Source organism: Rattus norvegicus, chromosome 18, assembly GCF_036323735.1.
Source record: "Rattus norvegicus strain BN/NHsdMcwi chromosome 18, GRCr8, whole genome shotgun sequence".
Lineage (NCBI taxonomy): Eukaryota > Metazoa > Chordata > Mammalia > Rodentia > Muridae > Rattus > Rattus norvegicus.
The window spans coordinates 80,550,624-80,566,819 of record NC_086036.1 but is presented as its reverse complement, the minus strand read 5'-3'; positions in this window follow the sequence as shown (position 1 = coordinate 80,566,819).

Sequence of the window (16,196 nt, the reverse complement as noted above, 5' to 3'; positions counted from 1 at the left end):
AACATGGATGAGTGTCTTAATGTTTTAACACTCCAGAAAGTGCTTGGGGTGGGGCAGCAGCGTGAGGCGGGAGGCTGAGAACCCAGGGCTTGAAGCAGAATCCAGAACCATTGGCACCGAGCAGCTAAGGCAGCCTACTTTGTGTTATCAGAGACTTGAAAGCTTATATACTTATATACTACCAGAAATTTGACTTGAAGCAGATCCACAAAACCTTCAATAATGTCCAGCCTCTCACAAAGAGCAAAAGAAACATGTATTGACACACAGACATAGCAAGTGGCAAAGTGACAGCTGTTCATTAAACGTGTCACATGTCCACACCCGAATGTCACATGTTCACACATACATGCTGTGCATTTTCACACCCGCAGGGTATTTTATGCCGAATCCATGTGCAATAAAAACTCTCAAAGGTGGGGCCGCTTCCAGAGCTCTTGCTCTTCTGGCAGCTGCACACCTGACCTGGAGCAGGCAGAAGTGGTACATGAAAATCTAGAGCAAGAATTCTCCAATTAGAGCCTCAAGACAGGCTGGGGACAAAGCCCGTCCGCAGCATTGAAGTGCGGAGCTTTGGGGGAGGAAGGCCGTGTTCAGCAGCATCTCCTTCCATAGGCACACACCGCAGAGCCTCGTGCGGTCCTCGCCTCTACACACACAAGCACGTATCCTTCTTCACACCTCTTCCTCCCTTGTTTGTCTCTCTTGTCACTGGAAATCATTCCGTGTCTACCGTGGGGGAGCAGCATGCCTGTCACAGCTGCCCAGCAGCCCTCGAAGCAGTTCCACATGTATGACCCTGTCCCTGTGTGAGGTCATTGCTAGCTCTTCTTCTCTTCCTCACCCACCAACAGATATCTCTTCCATGTCCTGCTCCTTCAACACTGCCTACCACATCGACCCTTAGTGGGAACCGTGAATTCTCAGGAGAAAGGGAGAACAGAGTTATCTTCCACCCTGCCCTTCCATGGCAGAAGACTAGGGGAGTCTGAAGGCTCATCTCCTCTGGTAACAGTTGAAAACGTTTCCCAAAAAAACAAAACAAAAAAAAAAAAAACAAAACAAAAAAAAAAAAAAACAAAAAAAACCAACAACAACAAAAAAAACCAAAACCCTCATAAACATTTTAAAGAAAGGGAAAATGTGATGAGAAGAAACAATAATGCCCCTCGGAATCCGAAAGACTGATTCCCAAGGTAGGTCTGTCTTTGCTCTCTGTTTCTCCCATCAGAAATACCAGATGATGCAATCGAGTCTGTGCAAACTCTGACATTTCCCACTAGTGAGAGGCTCCTGGGTGGGGAGGGCAGGGGCGGGGAGGTTGGGGTCTGGACACTTTCTCATGTGGAATAAAACTGAATGAAGGCTGTGATAGTAGAAGTGAAATTTCTCTCTCTCTCTCTCTCTCTCTCTCTCTCTCTCTCACACACACACACACACACAAACACACACACAAACACACACACACACACACAAACACACACACACACAAACACACACACAAACACACACACACAAACACACACACACAAACACACACACAAACACACACACACACACAAACACACACACACACACAAACACACACACACAAACACACACACACAAACACACACACACACACACACACCACACACACACACACACACACACCGGGATGATGGAGAGAGGTCTTTCAAGAGCATCATCAAGACTCACAAGTACAGAGGCTTTCTGTGAAAATTGGAATAAAAGTAGAGACAGCTCATATCGTGGGCAGAATGAAAGCCCCATTGCAACGGGACACTCACCCTATGAAAATATTCAGCACCCAACTGAGTCTTTCACAGGGACTTCCCTAAAGTTTACTGCAGAGGGACTACCGTGGACTTCATAGTGATGGGCAAAGAAGCAGGTGAAAGGGAAGGACTTGGAGGAATCCTCAGCAGAGGAAACTCTCAGAAAAGTCTCAACATCTCAGACTGGGATTTGTGGTCATCCATCGTGGACCACAGGGTCCTATTTGGGATAGAAAGGTGGAGGGAGGGAGAGAGGGGGGAGGGGAGGGGAGAGGGAGAGAGAAGACATGTTTGTGCAGGAGTGAGACCTGAACACAATCTCAGTTCTCTCACCACCTAGGGCTAGCCTATCGGGCTAGGCTGGCTGGCCTTTCCCAGTGCTAGCATTATAAGCCTACAGCACCATGCCCAATGGTTTTGTATGTGTTTTGAGTTCTAACTAAGGCCTCAGGCATTACTTTACCTACCGAGGCATCTCTGTGCCCTCCCCCATCTGAGATCTTTAAGTGACCCAAAACTGCCATCTTCATTCTCAATATCATGAACACGTGACGTGCAGTCCTATAAATTCTCATTTTTATAGACCCGGAGATGAATTATTTGGCATCACTAAAACCAAGGATCTAGGTACTAAAGTTACCATTTCTGGTGTGGAACGAGTCCTCACTGCAGAATTTGAATCATAAATCTGTCTTAGCACCTTTCTCACTGTATAAGCAAGTTCAAATAGTAAAAACTCCTGGTTTCCAACAGAAACCTTTTACTTTATAAGGATGAGCTTAGTCTCTTTACTTCTCCTTTTTTTTTTTTTTTTTTTTCCGGAGCTGGGGACCAAACCCAGGGCCTTGTGCTTGCTAGGCAAGCGCACTACCGCTGAGCTAAGTCCCCAACCAAGGAGTTATTTTTTGCACCCATCTATTTAATCTGTTATTATTTAAAGTCTTCGCTGGAATATAAGGTCACCGTATTTCTACTCTATTGGAAATACCTTTTGTTTTGTTTTTATTCCAGTGCTAGCATTGAGCCCAGGATATGCAAACGCCGAACAAATGCTTTTAATACAGATTCACATCTTCATTCGATACAGTTTTATACAGCGGAATTCTTGATATGTCATTTACTAGTAATGCATCTTTATTAGAGAGCATTGGCATTTAAACATGGATAACTTTTTTTTTTAATTTTATTAATTATTTATATAAGTACACTGTAGCTGTCAGACACACCAGAAGAGGGCATCAGATCTCGTTACAGATGGTTGTGAGCCACCATGTGGTTGCTGGGAATTGAACTCAGGACCTCTGGAAGAACTTCCAGTGCTCTTAACCACTGAGCCATTTCTCCAGCCCTAAACATGGATAACTTATATTCTAATTTCTTAAGCTAATTCTTCCACAATGTTCCCCTAGACTGGCTTGTCCAGCACGCCTGCCAGGAAGCTCTCGATCACCAGGGACTCTTGGTTTCATCCCTCCTGGTATAGAGCCTTCTGGTTCCTTGAGAGCCAGTTCTCAGGGGGGAACGCTTTCAGGTCTAGTCCAGCTGAGGGGTCTGGGCCCTCTGTCTGAAGTGCTTGGTGTTTTAGCAATAAGTACTTACTGTCCTGTAAGAACCTGCTGGGGGGCACTAAAGAAAATCGAAATGCAATGTTAGGGAGTCTCTCATACAGTCCTGACCAACAACTCAAAATGGGGTTTCTCATGCCTGGTGGAGTTTTTGTTAAGTAGTCTATGACTTTTGGACAGAGCATTGTCAACCCAGATGGGACATTTTCATTTAATTATGCGGATTACACAAATCCATTTGGTCCTGGGCTTTATTAGTTGCAAGGCTTTTATTACTACTTCATCTCCTTGGTTTGGAGTTTGTTTGTTTGTTTGTTTGCTTGCTTTTTGTTTTTTGAGACCAAGTTCCTCTGTGTAGCCCTGGCTGTCCTGGAACTCACTCTCTAAACCTTGCCTTTAGAGAGAGATCTGCCTGCTGGGGTTAAGGAATTGTACCCACTACACCTGACTAACCTCATCTGATATGGGTCAATTTAGGTTACTGGGTTCTTGATTTAATTTCAGTCATCTGGTTACATCTATAAAGTCATCCATTTCTTTTAAGTTTTCCAGTTTCTTATAATATAGATTTTAAAAGTATTCCTTTATAATATTCTGAATTTCTTTGGTGTTTCTCTGTTCTTTTCTGATCCGGTTAATTCGGGTCCTACCTTTTTTTGGAGGGGGTGCTATTGGGCCAATGGTCTGTTGATCTTGTTCGTCTTCTCAAAGATGATTGGTTGATTTCTCTTAGATTTGTTGATTTCTTTTGTCTCCCCACAGATGCATCTTTGGTCCTCAGGATTTTCTGAGCTTAACTCGTGCTCTAACTCTCAGAGCCACTAGAGGGCCACCGACGCCACCGTATGAGTGGACAGAGCCTATTTATAAAGTTGCGTCGCAAGCATTTACGCTGTAACGACATTCATTAGGCCTTGTTATTTCTTTAGATATCCCCTCAAAGTTTGTTTTAAAAACTCAGTTTATACAGTATTTAATCACTTCACAACGTTATTATGATCCCAAGAGATTAAGAGATCAGCGTGGCCTGTGGGAATGTCTGTGGGACGCTGTCTTAATCGGGATGGGTGGAAAGAGCACACTGCACTTACTCCCTAGGCAGGGATCCCCGACTGTTTACGTGTCAGGAGTGAGTTGAGTATTTACAGATATTATGTTCCTCCTCTCTCTGTTCTTGACAATGGACATAACTAGCCACAAGTTCCTACTTGACGTCCCTGAAGTGATGGACTATAATTTGTAACTGTAGGCTAAAATAGACCTTTCCGACCCTGAACTGCTCTTCGTGGACGTATTTGGTTACGGCTCCTCCACCTGGTATGAGACCACCCATAGGCCCACCAGTTGGCCCTCCCCCTGCTCCAGGGACACTTATAGGCGTGCCCCCTCCAGGAATGAGACCCCGTCCCCAGGAATGCATCCACCAAGACCCTAAGATACAGTTGATAAATCTCAGCCCTTCTCTCTCCCTACAATGCTTCTGTGAAATTGTGTAGCCTGCAAGCTTTTGACCCCTCTTACTGTGTTAACTATAGGTAATAAATACACAGAGCAACTGAATGAAAGGGGGGGGGGGCGCTGTTCACACAGCCTTCAGGTGGTCAAGACAGCTCTGACTGTTTTACTCCATGCATTCTATAAGCCTGTACTGGGCAGTGAGACCACAGAATTGAGAAAGACCTGGCCCTGCCTTCAAGCACAAACCACCTCGGAGCACAATAACCGACCACCTGTGAGAGTCAGAGTCACTCACAGCAGTAAGAAAGGCGTGAGCGGTCTGCTGCGGAGGGAAGAGCTTCTGCAAGCCTCATGTGCGTTCAGCGTGGAAAGAGGTGTTGAGAGACCACGCACTCAGTATGGAAAGAGAGGCAATGTGTAGCCTCATTTGTGTTTGTTTGCAGGAGGGGCTTTTCCAGAGCTACAGCCTCAGGAACCTAAACAGACCCAGAAAACACCTCCGTGATGGTTTTCTCTCATAAGGAATTTAAGTTATAAAACCCTTTCGATGATTTTGATGATTTGTGTAGATTTGAGAACGGTTTTGTTTGTTTGTTTGTTTGAAGTAGTCTCCAAAAGCCTTATCAGGCTAGTCTAGAGAGTTCTACCTCTCTCAGTTACCAGCACCTGCCGAGACGGTATTCCTCTTGTTACCTGTTCTAGTGAAAGAAACACACTGTGTCTGCTCTGCTTACGGGAAGATGAAGGTTCTGCAAATCCAAGAAAGCACGTGAAGTGTAACTTTCGACCAGTCCAAAGGCATAAACACTAACCTTTGTACCATTGACCCTTGCCCTGTGCTCATTGACCTATACCCTGGGCGTTGAGTTGAACCACAAGCAGCACAGATAGAACTGGGGAATTGCCCAAGCCCCAGAGGCTTGCCCGTGACTCAAGGAACTTCTTCAAATTGTAAAACAGGCCCAGATTCCCTGAGCAGGGAGAGTAACCTGGAAGTTCAGGGTGAACCTCATCCACTTTCTCTCTGCACAGTTACCTCAAGGGGCTACCAATCGAATGTCCCATGCTATGCAGGCGGCTAACACAGACACGATTGGCTGTCCTGCCCAGCTGTTAAGCCTATGAACCACAACAAAGACTGGACCAGTGAGATATCCCAATGGTACAATAGTGGCACTTTCATTCTAAGGGCAACAGCATCTGTTCCATTGGACTTAAAGCCCACTCAACGGGAGGAATTTCACTCTGATACTGAAACCCAGTCACCAGCTTGTGACCAGAAATGTCAAAGACCTGAGAGGAGGACCTTCTACTGCCATCTTCCTAAGCTGGTGCACCTTCTAGCTGTGTCCACACCCTCAACGTAATCTCACAGATGTGGATCTCACTTCTCATCAGAGAAGCTTCTGTTTGCAACAGATGGATGCACAATCAGCTGAACTGAAGAAGAAAAGTGACTGTGGGATGCCCAACCCCAGCTGATCCATCTACAGTATTAACCCCTATACCTAAGGCTAAGGGAGGATCACGGACGAGGGTATAGAAAGATTGCAGGAGTCAGAAGACCAGGATGTCTGCTGTGAGATAATGTCTTCGGTATTTGACAGGGCAGCTGAACCCGTGAGCTCTCAACAAGGTGAGTGTTTGAATGATGACAGCACCAATGGACATGCTAAAATGGACAGGGGAAATTCCATGTGGTACCAAGCTTAGATGAAGAGCTACAAGTTGCTAGTGCCCTCCGAGAAGGGGTGAACCAGTCCAATACCAAGTGGTCAGCACACGACATAATTACATATGAGAAAAGCTCAGAATGGTAAATGTTTGTTCGGGCCAGTACATATTTATATATCTGTATGAATAACAATTATAATTCTTTTTTTTTTTTTGGTTCTTTTTTTCGGAGCTGGGGACCGAACCCAGGGCCTTGCGCTTCCTAGGTAAGCGCTCTACCACTGAGCTAAATCCCCAGCCCCAACAATTATAATTCTTTACAATAAAGTGTTTGTGAGGGATAGAGGACAGGGGACTCTGTTAGTAAGGAAGGCAAGCCATCCATGCACAGAGGCGTCCTGTGTGTTCTCCTCAGTGGGTAATAGTAACCAGAGCTGGGCTAGTGTTGGTTCAGGATGATGCGGAATCTCACTAGTTCTGCAGCTCCAAGAACACAGACTCCCATGAAACTCAAGGGACAGACAGTAAGACCAGGACTTCTCTGGCCTCCAGAAACACCCCACTGAATAACAGCATTCCCCATTTGTGACAGGGTTTGAAGTTCCCTGCAGCCCCGAGGACACATAGGCAAAGCCTTTCTCAACCAATTGGGATTCCTATTGAGTGTTGCCTTCTTACTGGGGAGATGAGGGCACCTAGTACTATAAGATATAAATAAACAAATGACCCCATTGGGCTGTTGGGCATCCCACAGCCTTTTATCCTCTTCGATTCAGCTGACTTTGCATCTCCACAGTAACCTAAGCTAGGGATGGACGGATGCCAGTCATACCGTGTGCTGTATGTACAGAGGCCAACCATCGAGGTGCAGGGTGAGCCTGGGGTGCCAGCAGCTCAGAGTGCTGGGCTGAGCAGGAGCAGTGCTGTCTGTGATCCAGATAGAATGGGCTTGGATCCTGATTCTGCCTTTCCTAAAGTAAAGACCGGTGGCGAGCGAGCTCACTGCTTGAGAGCATGGCTTTCTCACCTACCCAGTGGTGACTTAAACATGATTGTGGCACTGTATTTAGAAAAGTGTGTTTTTGCAGAAGAACTTGATATGCAAGTAAGTGCAGATGAGCTACTCTTGGTTCCCTCCCTTCAGCACTGAGAGCCTATGAGGAGACCTGAGCCAGAGAAGAAGGAGTGGAGAGGGGGAGTGGGCATCTGTGGACGGAAGCAGAAACTGCAGTGATATGTCTCTGACTCGAGAAATGAAAGGACTTCCAGTCACCAGTGAATAAGGGAGGCATTCTAACAAAGGATCCTCCTTCAGGGCCTCTAGAGGCAGCACGACCAGGCTGTAACTTGACCTTGAACTTCTGGTGTCTAGAACTACAAAAGAAAAATTATTTCTGGTTTGAACCAAGAATTCTGGGTACTTCTGAACTTCGGTGTTGGAAACCTAAAACAGTAATGGACGCTGGCTGTGAGGGCTAAGTGAGGATCTACAGACGCTAATGTTAGGATCATAACATCCCAAGGTCTGGGAGAAATGAATGCAAGTAGGATTTCGGTAACCCTGCTGTCACCTGAGAACTGAACTCAGGCCACTGAGCTTGGCCAATCTGGCTTATAAGGCACAAGACAACTGTTATTCAAAGACTTACAAATGGAACTGGTGGTCTCCCTGACAGATATGGGGGGTGTTTGCCCCTTCTCTGTGGGGCCAGCCACATGTCACTTTGCCCTGGAAAGCAAGTAACAGAAGAAGCCTGTCTCTGTTGCTGTTGCATTTCAGGAACAGCCCCCAAGGAGCATCTCCCAAGGCTACACAAATCTCCCAGAGACTCGGACTGGAGTCTCATGACAGGGGTGGTGTCTTAGTTGTGTTCATTGATATGAAAAGACCCAGCCACAACATTGACAACATGATTCCCTAGGCAGGGGTTCCTGCACTGAATGAGAAGATGGTGAGAGTGTATGTATTCACTACTCTTTGCTTTCTAACTGTGGATATGATATCGCAAAGCTCCTGTCACCTTGATTCCCTCACCATGGCAAAATGGTGCCCGTGAGCTGCAAGCCAGAATGAACCTCTTTTCCCTTAAAACGCTTTTTCCCTAAGGATTTTGTCATGTAAAGTCAATGAAAATTAAGGACAAAAACTACAAAGGCAAAAATAAAAACGACCAAGATTGTTAATCTGGGGCAATCCCAGCACTTAGGGTATGGGACGACGGCTGTAGCTGTGCCAAACTGAGCCTGTGTAAACTTTTCTGTGTTCTAATTAGAATAGGCGGATCTGGGAAGGCAAGGGCAGGAGTTACATACTATGAGAAAGAGTTTCCATATGCTGGCGATATTTCCGTATCAGCCACGCAAGAGAGATGAGCCTAATGCTTCCTTAGGTGTGCTCAGAAAGCAATTAGCTTCAATGACAAGAAGTTGACAGGCACAAAAACAAACGTGTCTTCAGGTTCCCTGTGTCCAAATGAAGAAAGATGCTACCTCACTCAGGGGTATATACATAGGGTGGTGCAAGGAGAGTCACTGCCCCTGAAGAAGATGGGACTGGACAGCTCACAATGTGCACTTGATCAAAGAGAGGCTCATGTGACCCAGGTCTAGAGATGCCCACGGTGGGGTGAGCACAGCCGTCTCCTCAGGGATCTCTCAGACCCATTCTCACGGTGTGATCACTACTTCTCCATATCAGGCCCAACAGTAGACAGGCGTGTGGTTATAATTCGGTAACCAGCTGTTAACATGGTGTCTAGGAAATCAATCTTATATCTATTCAGATTTTTAGCTTCAAGCATCAGAAACCCAATTCAGTCAAACTATGCATTTAAAAAAAAATGGTATCAGCCTTGGGATTTTGAAAAGGGCTGATAAACCAGACGTAAGAAGGTCACAGATGCAGCTATTCTGAAGGATACCAGGAAAAAGCCTTGAAGCTACCAGCGACCTCCCTGCACGTGTGTCTTCTCTCTCACTGCAGCCAGCTCCTGTCTATCCTTAGAAACAGAGTCCCGCAGCCCACGCCATGCAAAGTTCTCCCACAGCTCTGCTAAAGCCTCACAATCAGAATCGTGGCAGTGGGAAGGGCTGCTCCCCCAAATAGATGACAAGTTCTTTAAGAAACAAAGAGGCGACATCTAGGCTGTTTCCAGTTCCTGGAACTATAAACGAATAAAGCGTCTATGAACATAATGGAGCAAGTGTCTTTGTGGAATGGTGGGGCATCTTTTGAGTATATGCCCAGGAGTGGTATAGCTGGGTCTTCAGGTAGAACTAGTCCCAGTTTTCTGAGAAACTGCCAAATTGATTTCCAAAGTGGTTGTGCAAATTTGCACTCCCACCAGCATTGCAGAACTTTCCCCCCTGTTCCATATCCTCACCAGCATGTGCTCTCGCTTGAGTTTTTGATCTTAGCCATTCTGAGGGATGTATGATGGAATCTCAGAGTCTGCACCAACCAAAGAACATGCACGGGCGGGACCTAGGTCTCCCGCACGTATGTAGCAGATGTGCCACTTGGTCTTCATGTGGGTCCCAAGCAACGAAACAGGGGTGGGGGCTCTCCCAGAAGCTGTTGCCTGTAGGTGGGATATGTTCTACTAGCTGGGCTGCCTTGTCCTGCCTCGGTGGGAGAGGAAGCACCTAGCCTCGAAGAGACTTGAAGTGCCAGGATGGGGGATGGATACCTAGGGGGCTCCCACCTGCTCAGAGGAGAAGGGGATGAGGGAGGGGGAGGGGGAAGGATTGTGGGAGGGGTGACCAGAAAGGGGCAGTGTGTGGATGTAAAGTAAATAAGTGAAAAAGTTAAATTTATAAAAAGAAAGAAATGAAGAAAAGGAGGAAGGGAGGGAGGGAAAAAGAGAGGAAGAGAGAGAGAAAGAGAGAGAGGAGGAGAGAGAGGAGGAGAGGGAAAGGAGGTAGAGGGAGGGAGAAAGAGGAGGGGAGAGAGAGGGAGAGGGGGAGAGAGGAAGAGAAAGAAAGAAAAGGGAGGGGAGAGAGAGGGAGGGGAGAGAGAGGGGGGAGATAGAGGGAGGAGAGAGAGAGAGAGAAAGAGAGAGAGAGAGAGAGAGAGAGAGAGAGAGAGAGAGGAACTAGGTATTAATCAGGAAACAGAGTAGACATTTATCAGCCCATGCTCAAGTAGCCCTGCTGCTTTGCTTGTGACAACGAAGGCACATCATGGCAGGAAAGGTGTGGCAGATATGTGTGTGAATTTGGGTTAAGAATATGGAGTAACAGCCTCAGGAGAGCATTTGAGATCCATCCATAGCAGGCATGCCTGGGTATTTCAGATATTTGGATAAGTTATGAGAATCTAGAGAGAAGGAAAACTGAACCCATTCTCTCTATCAGTGCTGGACAGGTTAATGAGCTTCATAGAAACTCAGGTTTGCCCATAAGAATAATTGAGGTCATTGAAACCTTTCTTCTCAGTCACAATGAGGCACAGAGGTGATCACCAGTTCTTACCACTGCCCAGCATAGCCAGGATCCATATGTCTTACAACGTGTCTGTGAGTGTGCAAGTGTGATCGAGCATGTGTGCATTTGAGCATTTGCTCGTGTGTGTGTGTGTGTGTGTGTGTGTGTGTGTGTGTGTGTGTTTCCTTAAAGAGCAACTGATTTTAGATCTCCCTCAGTGTCATTACCTTAAAATTAGGACAGTGTGGGCTGGAGAGATGGCTCAGCCGTTAAAGGATAGGCTCACAACCAAAAATATAAAATTAGGACAGTGTGCTCTGGGAGCCCTACCTACCCTCTTACTATGCAGAATCCCAAGGGCACAGTACACTCCCTAAGAGCACCACAATCCCTAACTGGCAAGGCACCGCCTTCAGAATCAACAGAGACCCGCCTCTGCCCTCTCTCTGGGTGCACAGCCCTGCTCACTGCTTCTGCATGTGTCAGATACAGTCAGCTAGACTTTGATTAACAATATGACCAACATCACCGTCCCCAGGTGATCAGATATGGAGCCGCCCCACACTCACAGTTCCTTACATGCCAAACACGGTGTAAACAAGCCTTGAAGGGTGTTTTATGAAACGAAAGGTTGAGAGAACCGGGCTTTGGACATGGTCAAGGTTATGACCACTCTAGCTTCCCACAGCCCACCTCTCTGTCAGTCAGAAGACCGCAGTACTCCAAAAATGGAGCAAAAGCCACCTTTCCAGATGGCCATGTGTAAACAGCATGCACATCTTTTTGTTGCCTTTATTGCTTGGATTTAAAATACAAACACACACACACACACATGCATACATGTGGATGGATGGGTGGGTGTACAGATGAACACACACACACACACACACACACACACACACACACACACACACACACACACACCATAAACGAACATGGAAGAATCCTCTCCTCTCGATTTGCTCTGACCTTTTGCTCACAGGCCATTCATTGAGTAAAATTCCTTTTCTAACTTGAGGGATGACGCAATTATAAATATTTGACTTCTAAGTATTTTAGCCAGTAAGTCCATCCCCAGTATCTTAACCAAATAATAAGCAAAGAGAAAAACAGATAAATTTCAAAGGGCACCTGTAGCTCTTGAAAACTGAACGGCTGAACAGTCTGCTCGATTGAGAAATGATGTCTTTGTAAATATAGTAACTTGGGATGGCTTTGCTTGATTAAATACAAATGAAAAATATAAGGTATTTGCAACCAGGTCTCCTCTTTCAGGGTATGTGTGTGTGTGTACATACATGTGTGTATGTGTGTGTTGTACATGTGCAGGTGTGTGTATGCTTGCACATGTGGAGGCCGGCTTTGGCTGTCCCTCCTCAGAAGCCTCCACCTCGTGTTTTGAGACAGGATCTCTCACTGGGATATAAGACTAGACTAGGGGAGGCTGGCCAGGAATCTGCTTGTTTCTGCCTCCATAACCCTATGATTACAAGTGTGCTCCATGTCACATAGCTTCTTATGAAAGTGCCACAGACCACACTCAGGTCTCACCTACACAGTAAGCACTTGCTTGATGGAGCTGTCTCCTGAGCCCGTGCCACCAGATTCTAGCAGCACCGAAGCCATTAGGAAGCAGAATTCTTGCAAAGATTCCACACTGGCCTGCCATTGGCAAGGGTAGCATCAAACAGGCTTGGGAAGGAGTCCATCCCTGCTATGGAGAGTAGATACCCTGCTTCCTTGCTGCCATGGACTTGAATGAGCAAGGACTACAGGAGGAAGCTGTTGTGTCTCCCGGAATTATCTTCCCACTGGCTGTTGAGAATCTCCTCGTGTTAACAGAGATCTCTTCTTGTTCCTTGGCATTCTGAGAGAGCCGCCTATAATCTCCTCTTCAGATCATCTAATTCCAGCAATCACCCACGTTTAGATTTCGTTTCCTTTCAAAGTCCACTAGTATTATAGGGTTTGAGCCTGGGTAAACTCAAACCTCTGAGTATTTTCTGTCCGAGCAAAGTGAATAGCCTGGTGCTCTCCTCCAGGACTTCTGTCTCCTAGCAAGATTTCTTTGTACTTTCCTTGGCCACCAAGCAAGGCATATACCTCTATTGGCAGATTCCCACAGTAAATGTCTATTGACGCTTCCATATTAAACTTTTATTTTTCTCCCCTGCTCCATCCCCCGGACACACACACGGGTGTTGAGGAAGCTTAGCCTGCCAAGAGGCATTCCGTATTACCGTAGTTATGATTCTAACTCGGCATGCCCAGAAGTGATCCTGTACCCATTTTAGCCTTTGACACTCTTGTTCCAAGATCTTTAGTTTAGACCTAAAACTTTGTCCGTATCTGCCCTCTTTCCTTCTTCGGTGACTTTAAGTGTTTAGGAATATGCCTTTAACTGAGCATGCTCAGAAATACGCCTGCCCCTAAAGTACTTTCCTGAGTGAACGCAAACAGGATGCCTGAGGAAAACCCGAGAGCTTCCTTTGTGCAGTGGTTTTGAGATGACATCCACAAACTTCTTACCTGACACAGGTGGTAAATTTTCCTCAGTCTTCCTGACTCTGCTTGCTTAGGCTTTGAACTCAAGATTAAAACCCCCATAATTGCATCTTTAGGGTCTGGAATCAGCATCCTATGGGTCTCTCTTGAGAGAGCAGAGACAGTGGGATGCAGCGCACGCCAGCCCCCAAACACCCATGTGCTAAGTCTCTAAGCTAGAAAGGGGCCAGAGCTGCCATGGCTGCCTTGGCGAGTGCAATGAATCTCAAGTCTCAAAACTGGTTCACACCCAATCTCCGCTTGGCTCAATCCAAAGCTAAGTTGTGTTGAACCAGAAAAAAAAAATCCTTTAATACAATATTGAATTAGAATCGGCGTGTCTGCTCAAGAAGGAAAACCAGAAATTCCTTCCCTCACACAACACTGAGAGAGTGGTGAAATCTGATCATTTCTAGACCAGGAGGAAGAATCTCCAGGCCTTGCAGGTGATGAGATTGTCTCCATTGCAATAGACACGGTCTACATAGGAGAGCCTGTTATCCTTGTACAAGATGGATTCTAGCAAGTCAAGTTTAGAGGGATTGGGGGGTGGGTATTGAGGTTCTCTGCTCAGTTGACTCCCTCTAACATCTCCTCATATCCATGCCTTCCCACCTTGTTCCCACCAATGACACAAATCTAACCAGGGACTTGGGAAGTTCTTTATTACCACAGTTCACGGATCCCCCTCCATGCCTGCCCCGTGGCTTCTAGCGTAAACAATTATTTTAAGGTTAAGTCCTGAATGTGTTTGTGCCCTGAACCAAGACTTCCAGCTCTGAACTCACTGTGCTCTCTTAAGACCTTACATTTTGTGATCACCCTTCCTGGCACATCAGTCAAAACCCATGTCTACTTCCTCTCACAAAGACTCCACCTCAGCCAGTACTTAAACCCAGGAGACAGCAGAGAAGGATTTGGGCAACCACAATGCAGCTGATATCACAAGGAGTCACGTTTTTTAAAAAGTCTGTTTTTCCATCTGTGAAAACACCATCACCATGCACTTAGGTTAACGGTCAATTCGAAACCTTATTTTAAAGACCTCATTTTGGCAATCTCTCTAGTAATTATAATTAACTTATTATTTGGGATAGAGGTTTGTTTTTTTTTAAGAGAGAGGGAGAGGGCAGAGAAAGAGAGAGAGAGAGAGAGAGAGAGAGAGAGAGAGAGAGAGAGAGAGAGAGAGAGAGATCATTTTAGCACTTGGAACAGAGAATTGAAGGCAGGGGAGATGATCTGTAACACCTTTGCCTTACAAGCATGAGGACCTGAAGAGGTAAATTGTTAATTTGCTCTAAATTCCCCACCTGTGACTGTGTAGGCTTCTCACCTACCTGCCAGAGTGGTCTGGATTCATGAATGAAAGACACACAGGCAGTCTTCTATTTTAATATGCCTTGAACAGCACAATGGCTAGGTAGGCACTTCCAAACCTCTCCATTGTTAATACACTCTCCCCCCTGATATTTCTGAATTAATACTTATTAAATCTATATTTTATCTTTGCTGACCAGCTCTCCTGGAGCCACTTTCCCCCCTGCACCTTCCTTTCAGCTGTCTCACCCTCCTGCACCAGTGGAGGTCTGTCTCCTACGCCCTTGTCATAGCAAAGTCTCCTTTTCCTCCTCCCTCAATCCCTTCCTGGGAATCCTAAAAGTCCTGCCTCTGTCTCCCTGCCCAGTCATTGGCTGTGGGTATCTTTATCGACCAGTCAGAACCAACTGGGGACAGGCTTCCTTTAGGCCTACATGCAGGACAATGCGAACAGGTTTTGGGGTAACACAGTTAGCATTAGAACACAAACAACGAGGAACTGAGCTTGATCCCTAAGACGCTACACAGAAATCTGCACATGGTGGAGGGCCCTTGTGGTCCCAGCACTGGGGAATAAGAGATAGACAGATTCCTGGGGATCACTATTCAGACCACCTAGTGTACTGGCAACCAATACCCTGTCTCATAAAAGGTGGGCATAGCATGAGTAATGAATGTACCAGGGGCTCTATCCTGCACACACACACACACACACACCCACACACACACACACACACTTCTACACATATACCTATATGAACATGAACAGAGAATCAATCAAACATAAGGAACAACATATACAGGTGGCAGAAGATCAGAGAAACAAAATGAAAGACATGAGTACTACTCATGTGAAAAGACAAAATGGAGTACTACTCAGCTATTAAAAAGAATGACTTCAGGAAATTCTTAGGCAAATGGATGGAACTTTAAAATATCATCCTGAGTGAGGTAACCCAGTCACAAAAGAGCACACATGATTTGTACTCACTGACAAGTGGATATTAGCCCCAAAGCTCGGAATGCCGAAGATACAATTCACAGACCACATGAAGCTCAAGAAGAAGGAAGACCAAAGTGTGGATGTTTCAGTCCTTCTTAGAAGGGGGAACAAAATACTTATCAGAGGTAGACCATGGGAGGGACTTGGGAGGAAGAGAGGAGAGGGTTGGGAAAGAAGGGGTGGGGGACAGGATCAGGTGTGAAAGGAGACAGAGATGGTATACAGAGGGTCAGGAATTTGAACAGAGGTGTGTAGCAATGGGGGATGGGGATCTGGGGTAGCCACCAGCAAGTTCCAGATGCCAGGAAAGCAAGAGGCTCCCAGGACTCAACAGGGATGAGATTAGCTGAAATGCCCAACAAAGGGGAGGGAGAACCTATAGAGACCATAACCAGAGGTTAGGCATCCCCCAGTTGGGGGATCGGGCCACTC